We start from the raw sequence: 15,861 nt of genomic DNA, 5'->3' as shown, positions 1-15,861 counted from the left end.
ACAGCTTCCCGGGGAGTCAGCGTTGGAGTTCATAGTGGGCCTAAGGCAGGCCACACGCCTATGCAAGTTTTGAAATTTAGAGGAGTGACTACAAGACCGGCTCATCTGTGGCCTATGGGACATAACACTTCAGCAGAGACTATTTGCTAGGCTAAATTTAACTTTTTCTGAAGCGCAAGATGAGGTGATGGCCGACGAAGCTGCCAGGGGCACCGTTCAAACTGTACAGCCCGCCAAATCGACAAAGTTAGAAGAAACGATCTGCCGTGAGGACGCCAAACGCACCGAAGAACTCTCCAAGGAAGAAGAACCTGAGATCAAATGTCTCCAAAAGCAACCCAATGCGCCACACCGCAACAGCCAACCATGAGAGGACAATTACAAGGCAGTTCTCTTACCGAGATGTAAGGGGTGCGATGGCAACCATTTTTGCGCCAACTGCAGATATTGTTCAGCCACGTTTAGAGCTTGCAGAAGGACAGGCCACATCGCGGTGGTTTGCAGAGCCCGACAAAGAGACCGGCCACTGAGACACCAGTTGGAAGAACAGACTAGGGTCCAGTTAGTATGGGATTCTTCACAAGACGTAGAAGCGTATGCTGCACCGGGGCTCGACGCCCCCTCAAACCCAAACTTAAGCTCATGGTAGAGCTACAAGGAGTTCCATGTAAGATGGAATTGGACTCTGGGTCTGCAGTCTCAATCATTTCTCAAGACACTTTTAATTTCGTGTGTAGACGCAGTAACAATTGGGTCAAACTAAGACCATCAGATATAATCCTAACGGATTTTCAAAACGTGCATGTTAAAGTTAAGGGAGAAGCCATCTTGTTGGTTAAGTTTAAAGGGTTTTGGGGGCACCTGGATGTAATAGTACTAGGGGGCCAGAGAACGAGTCTCATTGGACTTGATTGGTTTGATCCCTTAGGTATTCAGATTACTGGCATAAACCAGACACAAACTGCAGACCTCACGTCAGTGTGCGAGGAATATGTGGATGTTTTTGATTCAACCCTAGGAACATACACAGGCCCACCTATCTCATTTAAGCTTGATCCCAATGTAGTTCCAATCAGGGTTAAACCTCAAAGGGTCCCCTTTGCCTTAAAACATAAAATTGATTCCGAAATTGATAAGCTGGTAGAACAGGGCATGTTACAGCCTGTTGATGGTAGGGAGTAGGAAACTCCTATAGTCACCCCACTTAAAGCCAATGGGGAAGTTCACATTTGCGCTGATTATAAATGCACACTAAATAAGGCCCTCAAGCAACACGGTTACCCGGTCCCAGTGGTCAACCATATTTTAGCCTCCTTGCAAGGGGGTACTATTTTTGCTAAACTTGATTTAGCACAGGCCTATCAGCAATTGCTGGTTGATGAGGGCACAGCTGCGGCTCAAACGATTGTGACTCACAGGGGGGCTTTCAAAGTTAAACCTTACAGTTTGCAGTCAGTGTTGCACCGGGTATTTTTCATGGAGTCATGGAGCATACACTCAAGGGTATTCAGGGTGTCTGCCCCTATTTTTATGATGTTCTTATTGCAGGGGAATCCCCAGAAGTGTTGGCCAGTAGGCTCAAGGCTGTTTTGCAGAGGCTTCGTGAAGCAGGCCTGAAATTAAAAAAGAACAAGTGTAGTATTGGGGTTTCTTCAACAGAATTCCTGGGTTTCTGAATTGATGCTAACGGCATTCACTCCACTGATTCTAAAGTGAAGGCCATTAAAATGGCTCCTACGCCCAAATAAAAAGGAGAACTACAAGCATTCTTGGGTCTCCTAAACTTCTATCACACATTTCTACCTCATAAGGCTGCAATAGCAGAGCCCCTCCACAGGCTGCTGGATAAGAAAGCTCCATGGAAATGGACTAACTTACATGAAAAATGTTTCCAGGAATTAAAAGCACTATTGTCAGAAAAGTCCACTGTAACTCACTACAAAGAGTCTAAGCCTGTATGTCTTGCATGTGATGCATCTCCCAATGGGGTGGGGGCAGTTTTGAGTAACATAGAAAAAAATGGGAAACAGGTTCCAATAGCGTTTTACTCAAGAACATTGTCTTCTGCTGAGTGCAACTATGCTCAGATTGACAAAGAGGCCCTAGCCATTGTTGCTGGAATAAAAAAATTCCATGACTATTTATATGGCAGGGAGTTCATGGTCTACACTGACCACAAACCTCTGTTGGGACTTTTTACAACAGACAAACAAACCCCCCAAATACTATCTCCAAGAATGTTGAGATGGTCTATTTTCCTATCTGCATACAATTTTAAGTTAATTCACAAACTGGGCAAGGAAATGGGCCATGCTGATGGCCTCAGCAGACTACCACTGCCACTAATGGATCCAGCTCTGGCTCCTGCTGCTAGAATATTGTCCATACAGGACATACCTGAATCTCCCCTCCATGCTGGGGACATTGCTGCTGAAACTTCCACAGATAAAATCCTTAGTAGAGTGTTGTCATGGGTATACATGGGCTGGTTGGAAAAAAGTCCAGGCTCAGAATTTCAAAGCTATTTTGTCAGGAGGCATGAATTATCTGCACATAAAGAGTGCATTCTATTGGGAAACAGAGTCATAATTCCCACTTCCTTAAGAGACAGGGTTTTACAATCATTACATGAAGGCCATCCAGGCATTGTCAGAATGAAAGCTTTAGCTAGAAGCTACCTCTGGTGGCCTGGCCTTGATAAGGCCATTGAGGGTCAAGTCCATGGTTGTTATACATGCCAGCAATCTAGGCCTGAAATGCCACAGGCTCCAGTTCACAGGTGGGAGGAAACATAGACTCCCTAGTCTAGGGTTCACATAGACTACGCTGGGCCCTTTTAGGGTCAGCTCTTCCTGATAGTAGTGGACAGCAACTCAAAATGGCTGGAAGTAATTCCAGTTCCTAACATGACTACTGCTACGACCATCCAGGTGCTGAGAAAACTCTTTGCCACACATGGGTTGCCAGATGTCTTAGTTTCAGACAATGGGGCCCAATTCACTGCTGCTGAATTTCAGGCCTTTTTTAGAGCTAATCTCATCAGACATGCAACATCTGTGCCTTTTCATCCATCTTCTAATGGTCAAGCTGAACTCATGGTGAGGACAACAAAGGAAGCATTCAAGCGCATTGTTAGAGGTGACTGGCATCACAGATTGGGAGATTTTTTTACTCTGCCAGCATTGTACGCCCTGCACTGCTACAGGCAAAAGATCTGCAGAACTATGTTGGGGGAGCCATTTGATTACTAAACTGGACAGGTTGCATCCAGATAGAGTGGCAGCAGAAGCCTCTCGACCAAAACCCCTGAGCGGGCTGAACATGGGCGATTGGGTTTGGGCCAGGAACTATGGTCATGGGAATCTGTGGGTTCCTGGTTAAATCACCAAGGCATCCGGACCCCTATCTTATGAAGTAGGGGTGGAGGGAGGGCGAGTTGTCAGATGACACATTGATCAGCTCAGGAAACAGTTTCCAGAATGGCCACTAAGCGAGGACTGCATCATGTCCCTCCCAAGGTTCTTAGACTTGCGGCCAAGCCAGTCATCACATGGACTACCAGGACTTTTCCTTCTTAATTGAGGTGGAACCAGAGGGAGAACTGGGGAGCTCTGGAGTGCAACATGGACCCCCTGAAGGAGCAAGCCAACAGAACTTCAGCAACCGCTGTGCCTACTCTGCCGATCAGTCTGACTCTGGGGTGGGCCAACCTGGAGAGGCCAGCCAGAGTGCATCGGATCCCCTTGACTCAGGAGCACAAAGGGACACAAGTCTACCCAGCCCAGTGGGTAAGCTGGTAGACCACAAAGTGATGGAGACTCTGAGATGTTCCTCTAGGGCACACAAGCCTCCTTCATATCTTGCAGATTACGTTGTAAAATAAACAGCTATATATTGTTGTAAAACCTGTTGCCACTAGACTACAGAAACTAGTGCTATGATGTAACTGTCTAATATAGCAAATGGTGAAGGCTGTTCATTGAGATGTTGTTATAGTCTGATCTAAGAGGGGAGGGGTGTTATGTACTGGGCTCTTGTGTAACACCACGTGGGTTGCTGGAGCAGCTAACGGCTCTCCAGCAACCCAGACTTTTAGTCTCCTGTGCTGCAATTGGCTACCTCCAGGTGGCAATGGTTCTTTCAAACCTATTGGCTGCTGCCTAGCGGCTAGACTATATATTGTGGCTAGTTGCAGACAATTCCCCAGTACAGTTCCAGCAAGAAATAAACAATGAGTTATTCTGTACTCAGCTTCGCGTCTTCATTCCTGTACCAACTATTTAACACAACCTACCAGCCATTACCACGTGGTGTTAACAAGCAATCACAATACATTACACCCCTCCCCCTTAGAACGAACAACACTATAGCAACAATAGAAAATAATTACAGCAATACACTTACAAAGACTTAACACTGGTGTGAATAGGTTCCACTTAGCAGCACAATAAAGTACTTATAACATTATAGCTCCATTGTTTATTGCAATCTTGAAGGTCAGCATTAAATACAAGGTACATACAACATTATAGCTTTATTGTTACCAAACAAAATATTTCAGATAAGCAGGAGGTTTGCATGGCCTGTGGAATGCCTGGGGGACCCAGGCATGTCCTGGCCTACCAGCTTGCCTGCTGGGCTGGGTAGACCAGTGTCTCTTAGTTCAAGTGATTCTGAGTGGCTTGGTGCTCTCTGGCTGGCCTTTCCAGGTTGGCCCACCCCAGAGTCAGTTTGTTCAGCAGAGTTAGCACAGTGGCTATAGCCATCAGGTTGGCTTTCTCCGTCAGGAGACCCATGTTGTACGTCCGGGCTCCCCTCCTCTATGGCCAACTCCTTGTTGCTTGGGCTGTGTGAGCCTTCATAGTCTATGCATGGGCTGGCTTGGCTGCCAGTTTGTGGACCTTGGTAAGGACTTATGACGAAGTCATCACTTTGTGGCCATTCTGGGAAATGCTTCCTAAGCTGATCGATGTGGCACTGGACAACTCACCTGCCCTGCAGCCCCACTTCATAAAAGAGGAGGCCTGATGTTTTAGTAATTTTTCCAGGCACCCACAAATTCCCATGCCCATAGTTCCTGTCCCACACCCTGTCGTCCACTTGCAGCCCCCTTGGGGGTTTTGGGCATGAAGCTTCTGCTGCCACCCTATCTGGATGCAACCTGTCCAGTTTCATGATCAGTCGCCTCCCCCAGTGCAGCTCTGCTGGGCTTTTCCCTGTAGCCGTGCAGGGCATGGAATGCTGGCAAAGTAAAAAATCTGCCAATCTATGATGCCAGTCCCCAGTCACTATACGCTTCAGTGACTCTTTTGTGGTCTGGACCATCTGTTCGGCTTGACCATTAGAAGAAGGGTGAAATGGGGCCGACGTTGCGTGCCTTATGAGGTTTGCTCTCAGGAATGCCTGAAATTCTGCTGCTGTAAATTGGGCTCCATTGTCAGATACTATGATGTCTGGCAGCCCATGTGTGGCAAAGAGTTTCCTAAGCACCTGGATGGTCGTAGCAGTAGTCATGTTAGCAACTGGAATTACTTCAAGCCATTTAGAGTGGCTGTCGACCACTAAAAGGAAGAGCTGTCCCTGAAAGGGCCCAGTGAAGTCTATGTGAATTCTATACCAGGGAGTGTGAGTCTCCTCCCACCTGTGAATTGGAGCGTGCAGCATTTCAGGCCTTGATTGCTGGCATGTGTAACATCCATGCACCTGGGCTTCAATGGCCTTGTCTAAACCTGGCCACCGTAAGTAGCTTCTAGCTAAAGCTTTCATATGGACAATACCTGGATGACCTTCATGCAGTGATTGCAAGACCCTGTCTCTTATTGAGGTGGGGACTACGACCCTGTTCCCCCATAGGATACAACCCTTGTGAGCTGATAGCTCATGTCTTCCTGTAAAATAACTCTGAAATTCAGGGCCTGGGCTCTTATCTAGCCACCCTGTGTGCACCCAAGAAAGCACTCTACTTAGTGTCTTATCAGCTGTTGTTTCTGCAGGTATGTCCCCAGCATGGAGGGGAAACTCTGGCAAATCCTGAATGGATAATATGTGGGCCGCTGGGGCCAGATCTGGTTCAATCTGTGGCAGTGGAAGCCTACTCAGGCTGTCTGCATGGCCCATTTCTTTGCCGGGTTTGTGAATCAGCTTAAATGTGTAAGCTGATAAAAAATAGACCATCTCAGCATTCTAGGGGATAATATGTGGGGTGTCTGTTTGTCTGTGGTGAATAACCCCAATAATGGTTTGTGGTCTGTGAAGACCGTGAAGTCCCTGCCATATAAGTAGTCATGAAATTTTTAATGGCCAATGCCTCTTTGTTAATTTGAGTGTAGTTATGCTCAGTAGAGGACAGCGTCCTCGAATAAAATGCAATGGGAACCTGGGTTCCTTCTTTCTCTAAGTGACTCAAGACTGCCCCCAACCCGTATGGGAATGCGTCACATGCTAAACAGACTGGTTTAGACTCTCTGAAGTGAGTGATAGTGGAACTGACCAACAGAAGTGACTTCAGGTCCTGAAAACATTTTTCGTGAATGCTGGTCCACTTCTAAGAATCTTTTTTATCTAAGAGCCTGTGAAGTGGCTCTGCTACTGTGGCCTTGTTAGGAAGGAATGCGTGGTAGAAGTTGAGGAGGCCCAAGAATGCTTGCAGCTCTCCTTTTGTTTTAGGGCTAGGTGCCATCTGAATGGCCTTTACTTTGGACTCAGCTGGGTGGATGCCATTAGCATCAATGTGAAACCCCAAAAATTCAGTCAAGGGAACCGCAATACTGCATTTGCTCTTTTTTAGTTTGAGGCCTGCTTCACGCAGCCTCTGCAGAACGGCTCTGAGCCTCCTTGCTAGCACTTCTGTGGGTTCTCCGGCATTAAGCACATCGTCAAAATAGGGGCAAACCCCTGGGATGCTTTTGAGTGTGTGTTCCATGATTTCCTGAAAAATGCCCGGGGCTACACTAACCCCAAATTGCAAGCACTTTACTCTGAAAGCCCCCCCCTGTGGGTGATAATTGTCTGTGCTGTGGCCGTGGCCTCATCAACAGGTAGTTGCTGATAGGCCTGCACCAAATCTAATTTTGCAAAAGTGGTGCCACCCTGCAAAGATGCCAGGATGTGGCTCACCACTGGGACTAGGTATGTGTGCTGTTTAAGGGCCTGGTTAATTGTGCATTTGTAGTCTGTGCATATTCTGACTTCCCTGTTGGCTTTAAGTGGTGTTACAATAGGAGTTTCCCACTCCCCACCATCTACGGGTAGCAACACGCTGTTGTGATCCCGGTCCCAGAGGGTGCTTTATCTTCGCATGCTGACTCGGAGGATGATATGGAAAAAGAGGAAGCTGACACGAGCAACAGGGCCGACTCCCCTGTTTAGTCATCAAGAATCAACTGTGGCTGACATGCTTATGGACCCCAGCCAAACCGAGGAGGAAACAGAACTGCAAGGAGAGTCCGGCAGCAGCGAGGGGGAGCCCCTATTGGATGCAAGAGAAAGTCATAGGATGTGTCATCATCATCATCAGCAACTATTGCAACGTCCCAAGAGGCATGGCCGGGAGATGTAGGGCCACACCCTACAGAGTATAAAAGGGGTGTGGCTGCGCAGCAAAGGCGTGGTGAACAATTTGTTGGCATTTTGAGTACCGTGTAATCAAAAAACTGCTCTTGAGATTTGTAAAGTGTCTGCCTCTCTGCATCTGGGCTTTGAAGCTGCTGGCCGTCTGCCAAAGACCTTGGAACATCTCCTGATCTAGGAATTAAGGCTACTTATTGGGAGGGGACAGAACAAACTTGTTCACCACCTCATATCAAGCCACCTTTAATCATCATAGACCCCCAACAACAACAGCAGTTGCTAGCTGAGAACCAACTGTTACGCCAGCAAGTCACACAACTTGCTGGTCAAGTGGCTCAATTGAATGTGCCTGCCCCTCCCCAGCCATGTTGGAAATGCCCAGTAGCCATGCCAGATAAGTTCACTGGGCAGCCGGACATGTTCTCAGCGTTCATGGGGCAGTGTCAACTGTATATGGCCCTAAGAGTGGAAGACTTCCCAGATGATCAAACTAAGGTGGGGTTCATCATCAGTCTTCTCTCTGGCTCTGCTGCTCAATGGGCCATGCCCTTATTAGCCCAGACCCGGCCCCAGCAACACAGATCCTAGCCCTGCAGGAACTACCAGAATGCCCAGTACATGCCAAGGACATTGCAGCCAAGACAGCCTCAGATAACATCATGAGCAGGGTACACTCGTGGGTTTGCACAGGCTGGCAGGACAAGTCCCCAGGACACGAATTCCAGGCATTCTTCACCAGGCGACATTAGATATCCACACATCGGGGTTGCTTCCTTTGGGGTAGCATGGTCATCATCCCCACAGCATTCCGGGGCAGGGTGTTGGAGTCTCTGCATGAGGGGGATCCTGAGGTGGTCAGGATGAAGGCACTGGCCAGGAGTTATTTCTGGTGGCCAGGGTTGGACAAGGACATTGAGGAATGGGTCAAGGGCTGTTACACATGCCAGAGATCCAGACCAGAGATTTCACACACCCCCGTGCACAGGTGGGAGGCCACACACACACCCTGGTCCCGCATCCACATTGACTATGCAGGGCCCTTCCAGGGCCAACTGTTCCTAGTGGTAGTGGATAGCCACTCTAAGTGGTTGGAGGTAGCTCCTGTCCCCAACATGACCTCAGCAAGGACAATACAGGTGCTCCGAGCCCTCTTTGCCACACACGGCCTCCCCGATGTAATTGTGTCGGATAACGGGCCTCAGTTTACCGCTAATGATTTCCAGGTGAATTGGATTAGACATGTCACCTCCGCGCCCTTCCACCCATCAACTAATGGGCAAGCTGAACGGATGGTAAGGACAACCAAGGACGCACTCCAGCACATCATCAGTGGGGACTGGCATCACAGGCTGGCAAACTTTTTGCTCGCACAATACACCACACCGTGCATTGCCACCGGAAAGAGCCCAGCAGAACTACGATGGGGATGGCGCCTCATCACCAAACTTGATCGGCTGCACCCTGACCGTGTGGCGGCACACACTGAGAAGCCACCTGCACATAGGGTGGGGGACCCGGTTTGGGTAAGGAAGTACGGGGCAGGACAAACATGGATTCCGGGGACAGTGGTTGACAAAACGGGGCCTCTATCCTACATTGTAGGGGTGGGGAATCGACACATCAGGCGACACATAGACCAGCTCAGAGGAAGGGCCCCTGAGTGCACCACACACGCCACACCAGACAATCACAATCACAGCCCAGAAGAGGCCAGACCAACTGGGAACCACACGGACCCTGAACTAGAGGAGGATGGCCTCCTGCAGCCAGCCCTGCAGCAGCAGCAGGGCATCAGCGATGGCAGGAACCTGGCAGCCAGACTTAACCCAGCGCAGGAGCAATGTGAGCCAGAGGTGCTGGGCCAGGGAGAAGCCACACCCAGACAGTCCACCAGACCCCACAGGACACCTGCGTACCTAGCAGACTATGTGTGCAAGTGAGCTCAACTCATTATGTATTATGCATGCATTGTAAATAGTTATATGTGTTATAGTTATTATGGAGGTTTTTCTCTAAGGGGGGAGGGGTGTTATGTATCCAAGTGCAGGCATCTGCATAGCAGCAGCCACCAGGGGGCGTGGCCTGGACAGTTTTGGCGGGTAACCCAGTTTTGGTGGGAAACCTAGGGCCAACCCCATTGGCTAGCCGCCTACCCGGCCAGGTATTATAAGGAGGCCAGGTAGCCCTTGTTCTCCAGTACGACCCCCCCACAATAAACAGCTGAACACGTACTCCAGCTGGCGTCTCTTCCTTGCATCAGACCCACTACATTACAGTACAGAAGACACTTCTACGGCTTGAGAAAAACCCCATGCTGAACGGCCCTGGGGCCCCGGTACCTCTCCTGGTCAGATCTTCCAACTGGCAATTCGATGGCCGGTCCCTCTGGTAACCTCTGCAAATGGATGTGACGTGGCCAGTTTTTCTGCAGGCCCGGCACATGGCTGTCCGGAACCTGCAGTCCAAGCGTTGGTGGTGGCTGTCACAACCTGGACATCTAGGCAAGAGATCTGCCTTGTAAGAAGTCTCTTGCTGCTTGCTGATGCGGAGCTGTTTTTCAGGTTGTCTGTGCAACTTGTTGACCTTGGCGTCTTCTTCGGAGTCCTCGGTGAGTTCTGTGTTCTTGTGGTGGATGGCTTTTTCATGTAGCGTCATTCTGGCAGGCCGGATCGTTCGGACAGTTCCACCGGCAGCTTCGTCCACCATGACTTCGTTCTGGGCATTGGCGAATGACAGGACTTCTCTTGCAAAAAATTTCTGCTGCAGCTCTCTGTTGCGGAGGCCGTAGACGAGCCAGTCTTGAAGTTGCTCTTTGACATCTGAAAATCGACACAGGCATGCGGCCTGCCTCAAGGCCACAATGTACTCAGATGCGTTCTCTCCCGACTGCTGTATTCATTGTTTGAAGGTGTAGCTCCGTGCAATCACTGACATCTTTGGTTGGAAGTGTTCTCCGAGCTTATTCTTCAGTTCAGCGTAGGAAATGGATTCCAACGGCGTGGGCGCAAACAGGTTTTAGGCCAGATCACATGTCACTGGGCCACACATACAAAGCAGCGTGGCGGCCTTCTGTCCATCCTCTGTGACCTGGTTTGCCCAAAAGTAATTCTCGACCTGGGACAGGTATGAGGGCCATCCTTCTGGTTGCTTGATGTCAAATTCTCACAGTCTTCTGACCTTGGGCATTCTCCTGGTCTTCGCAGCTGGATCTCAGCGTGTTCGGCTCCTGCCTCTTCATTGCCCAGGGACTGGTCCTCTGAGCATGTGGTTGCTAGTGTGGCTTAGCTAGCTGACCGTGGGGGGGGAATTGCTTTCCTGCCAGGCGTGTGCTGCCTCTTCCCTAGTGAATTTCAGCTTTGACGGAGAAGCAGGATCCCACCTTCATCGCCAGTGTTGTGTACTGGGTTCGTTGCACAGGAATGAAGACGAGGAGAGTGAGTTCAGCAAAGAACCTGGTTTATTGCTTGCAGGATCTGAACTAAAGAACAGAGCTATAGCTGCAGCAATTTATACCTTGGCCCCTAGGTGGTGGCCAGTAGGCTTGAAGCAACCTATTGCCGCCTAGGGGCAATCAATAGCAGTGCTGGAGACAGATTGTCTGAGATGCTGGGAGCCGTTAGCTAGCTCCCTTCTCTAGCAAGTTACCAGCCATTACCACGTGGTGTTAACAAGCAAGCCCAATACATTACAGACACCACATTCTCAGGTTTCAAAATAGTAGAAGGTGAAGCAGAAAGAATACTATATAGAGGCTTACAGCATAATACCTTTGATTGCTGTTTTGGTAAGAATGTAGGTGGTATATAAAAAAATCTGCCCACCTGATTTGAGGTTTGGTTAGTTTCTGTACAATTCTAGAAATGTTATTTGTCCTTAAGAGATGTATAGATCAGGGCTTTTCAACCAGTGGTACGGGTACCACCTGTGGTGCATTGGCACCTGGCAGGTGGTACGTGACCATCCTAGAAAAGTGGTACCGGGAGAGAAGAATGAGCTGAACTCGTGGCAGCACCGCACAAGCCTGAGTGAGAGATGACTAGAGCTGCAGGGCTGTCAGCGGAAGCGCCAGGATCAGTGCTTCCTAGGGGCTGTCAGGGCTCAGTGGAAGCGCCAGGATCAGCGCCAGGCTCCAGCTGAGCCCAGAAGAAGCGCTGATCAGCTGAAATGTTGCAGCATCTCCAGGGTCTTGTGATTTACATCCAGTGGCTTGGCAACTGATTCATATTTATGACGGTCACAGTGTCCCAGAGTCATGTGAAGTGACCAAATCCTGCTGCAACCACCCAGCAGACAGGGGGAATAAAAACTAAACACCCCCCACCCCACCCCTGCTGCCAATCCTCAACAGAAATTCTCACAACAATGAAAACCTCGGACAGGAGGAAGAGCACCACTGGTTGGTCAGGCAGTATCTTGCTCAGCTGTAGCTTGGGGGGGTACATTTTTCAGTGCCATTGTAACTTCGAACAGTCACTAAATGAACTGTTGTAAGTTGAGGACTACTTGTACTTCATCACTTTTTTCTTTTCTTTTCTTTTCTTTTCTTTTTGGTCATCCAGTTTTTGACACCTTCCTGGGTGACTAGTGGTACTCGGATGTTGCCATATCCTAAAAGTGGTACAACGGGTGAAAAGGTTGAAAAGCCCTGGTATAGATCAATACTAGACAAACAGCTTTTTCTAAAAAAAAAGTTTCTAATCTCTAATCTTTTATGGCTAATTAAAAAACATTGCATCCTGCTGACATATAAAAGAACAAGCTAACAGATCATTCTCTCCTTTAGTTTGTAGCATAAATTAGAATAGCACCCAATGCTATCTTAGATGTATCAATGAAAGACAGGTGTGCAAAATGCAAGATCGGAGATAGGAACTAAAAGCTTGCTTTAAGTCCTGAAATGCTTATTGAACGTGAGTAGCCCACAGGATCCCTTTCTCAGTGTGTATAAAACTCTGGAGCATTCAGCAAATTAGATATAAAATGCTTGTAAAAGTTATGCCCTCCCCTCTTCCATATAGATTTTACATCTTGGAAGTTTCTAAGAGGAGACTGGACAGCCATTTGCCTGAAATGGTATAGGGTTTCCTGCCTGAGCAGGGGGTTGGACTAGATGACCTCCAAGGTCCCTTCCAACTTCTTCTTCTTATTATTATTATGAAGTGAACGGAAGTGGTGCTTTTAAAGATGGGATCAGAATTATTTCATCTATGTTTTCCACATATATTGGATCTTCCACTGTCTGAATAGATAAGGCAAACTGCTGTATAATACCATTATCTATGAAATTAAGTATGATTCTTGAATTTAAAAAAAACGTACTGACTTTAGGACAATATAAAATCATACAATAAACTTTAGTCTCCTAGTTTGACTGATTGGAGCTCCATTTTTGTAGGTAGGATGTTGCAGTACTGCACTGGATAATTAATAGTGTCTCAACATTTAACTAAAGCTGCATCTGAAAATCAGAGATAGATAGAAATATAGTATAATTTTTTCTTTCTTTCTCATCTTTATATGTCTCAGCATTTTTACCTTTTCATATATCATCACACAGCACGGAAATAATTCCTCTATGTGTTTAAAATCAAGTCTGCCGCCCATCAAATATTGGAATTATTTTTGGAATAAACTAGCCAGTTCCTTTTGTATAACAAGAAGGCCTTGGACCAGTCTCTCTCTTTAACAATGAGCATCCCAGGTTAAATTGGCTTCTTTCCAAATATCATCAGCTTTGCTGGCATTAAAACATATTGCTTTTCTATTTCATCAGAAAGAAAATCTGCTTCCAATTGACTTTGGTCAGATTAATTTTGTTGTGTGGCTGTGAGTTGTTCATGTTGCTATCTTAACACTGAGATAAGACCAAGAGATTCTAATCTAAGAATGGATTTACGTGTCTACAGTTAATTAGTCACAGTATTGATTTTCCTGATGTTATTTGTCTATCCAGTGTGGACTTGTCATTAGGTTGGTGTCAAAAGGTAATTTATATAGAGGGAGAAAGTGAGACAGAAAATATTTTCTTGTGGAGATGAAGAGAAACAAGTTGGGAAACTTGGCATATAAAGAAAGAAGTGGGAAGGAACTTATCCTTAACTTAATAAAGTTAGTTCACTAGGGAAGCATGATTTCTTGTTCAGTTCATTTTATTTGCTTAGGTATGGAAAGTGGCAAAAGCAGCCACATCAAACATAATGGATATCTTTGTGGGTGTAAATAGATAGGTAGATGGATAAGAAGGTAGATATTATATAGACAATAGATCTCCTTAACAATGAGTACATCATTTGTATCTGGCTTTAATTCATAATTACATATAGATGCCTAACCCTAACCCTAACCCAATGTATATTTATTTTGGATGTGTGTTTTAGCTTTTTTTTGTTGTTTTAAAATGTTTTTGTTGTTTTAACTGTTACACACACATACACACACAAACATTGAACTGTAAATTGTCATTAATTGAGGTGGATGGCTATAGAAATTAAATAAATGTTGGTGCAGGATTTTGAGAGCTCTTGGGGAGTTAGTAACACTACAATAATCCTATGAAAGAGTTTGGACTGAGAGAAATGAGATGCCCCCAATGATTTTTTTTTTGTTTGGAGCCTTGAATCTGGATCTCCCGAATTCAAAACTCATGTCTCAACTGTGACATATGTTGGCTCTCATTCACTGGTCTGCATTAGTTTTGAAGAAGATATACCTCTAATTGTAGTGTCTATTCTTTAAATAGTAATATTCTGAGGAAATGTCTTCTGTGGTATTGAACCCTAACACATGCACAGCCATGTCATCTGGTAGACTTGGAGAAGACTAAAATTTAAAAACCCTTATACATAATAGCCAGTTAAATGAGAAGAACCAGAAAAATAACTGACAGTATCTGTGAATATGTCATGCCAAAAATGCCCATACAACTGCTGCTGATGGAATTGAGAAATGGTTTGCTGACTGCCCTTATCTTCTGACAAATTATCTAGAGTAATGACAAAGATGTCAATAGATCATGGAAGCTGGCTGGCCTTCCTCTCCTCATAGTCAACATAAGAACTCAAAGTTAGCTCCTAGTACTTCTGAGTTCTGTTGGTATGTTTATACTACAAGATATATGGGTCAGGTTTATTTTGGAAGCTGCTTCTTCTTCAATTAGCCACTCATTCTTATAGAATTTTCTGCCAAACAAGTGGAATAAAATATCCTCTTATAGGAATAGGAGCATTTCACCTGCTGTCACTCCAGAATTGTAGCATTCTTTTTAATAGTTTTATTATAAAATAAACATAGAGAAGAAAGAAATTTATTAAAGCAATTCTCCAGATGCCGCATTTGTGTCTCAAATGCACTTCTGCACCTGGAGACAGGATTGATAAAAGTCGAAGCAATAATCTCTATACCTTCTTTAAATATCTGGCTAAATCTTAATTTCTTTCTGCAAAGGCCTTGCTCCATTAATCCTCCAAGACAAATTTTCCTCATCATGGATCAAGGCAGTTGAGTCCAACTTTGACAAACTAAACTTCTCTCCAGCGTCTATACTCAAATTGGACTACAACCAAGCAAAGCAAACCTTGCAACAAAGGGTAGAGGACATAGAGAAGCAAGTGGATTTAGGAAAAGCTCCACTGTTTCTCGCTCCAGACTCTATTAGATATGTTGTTACTCCCATCAGTTATCTTAGCCAGTTGCAGTCAGCAAACTACCATAAAGCATTTTCACTCTCATGGTGCCATGCGCTTCCATTGGCTGTCATGTACGGCAAGTATAAAAAGATACCACTGACTAAAAGACTCTGCTCCTGTGGCTCAGCATTGGTGGAGACCATTGGACACATACTCCTTCAATGTTCTTTCCATAGAGATATTAGAAAAAACCATATCCTCCCAATAATCGATAGGTATCCTGGCTGTTCTGACATTACTTAAGTCTAGTGGCTGCTTAAGGATGAACAAACTATGATTATGGCTCAGGTGGGTAGATTTATGCAGCAGCACTGGGGACTCGTCAGAAACATAAATAAGATAAATATTATTTTTAGATCCTTTTAATATTTTTTATTTTAAAATTGATTTTATATGTATTCTTTTTCAGCATTAGATCATGCTCAATGCATTTTTATATGTGTATGCATATAAGTAGTCTAAAATTGGATATTTTACTGTTTCTGGCCATATGGCTGTAATAAACTAGTTAGTTAGTATTTAGTTAATTACCCATCAAACATAAAAGGAAAACTTCTGATTTAGTTTTATATTTATTTTGAGAATCTTCTGAATGAAAATAAAAAAT

This window comes from Vipera ursinii, assembly GCF_947247035.1.
Source record: "Vipera ursinii genome assembly, chromosome: Z".
Classification (NCBI taxonomy): domain Eukaryota; kingdom Metazoa; phylum Chordata; class Lepidosauria; order Squamata; family Viperidae; genus Vipera; species Vipera ursinii.
Note: the sequence above shows the minus strand (reverse complement) of the source record.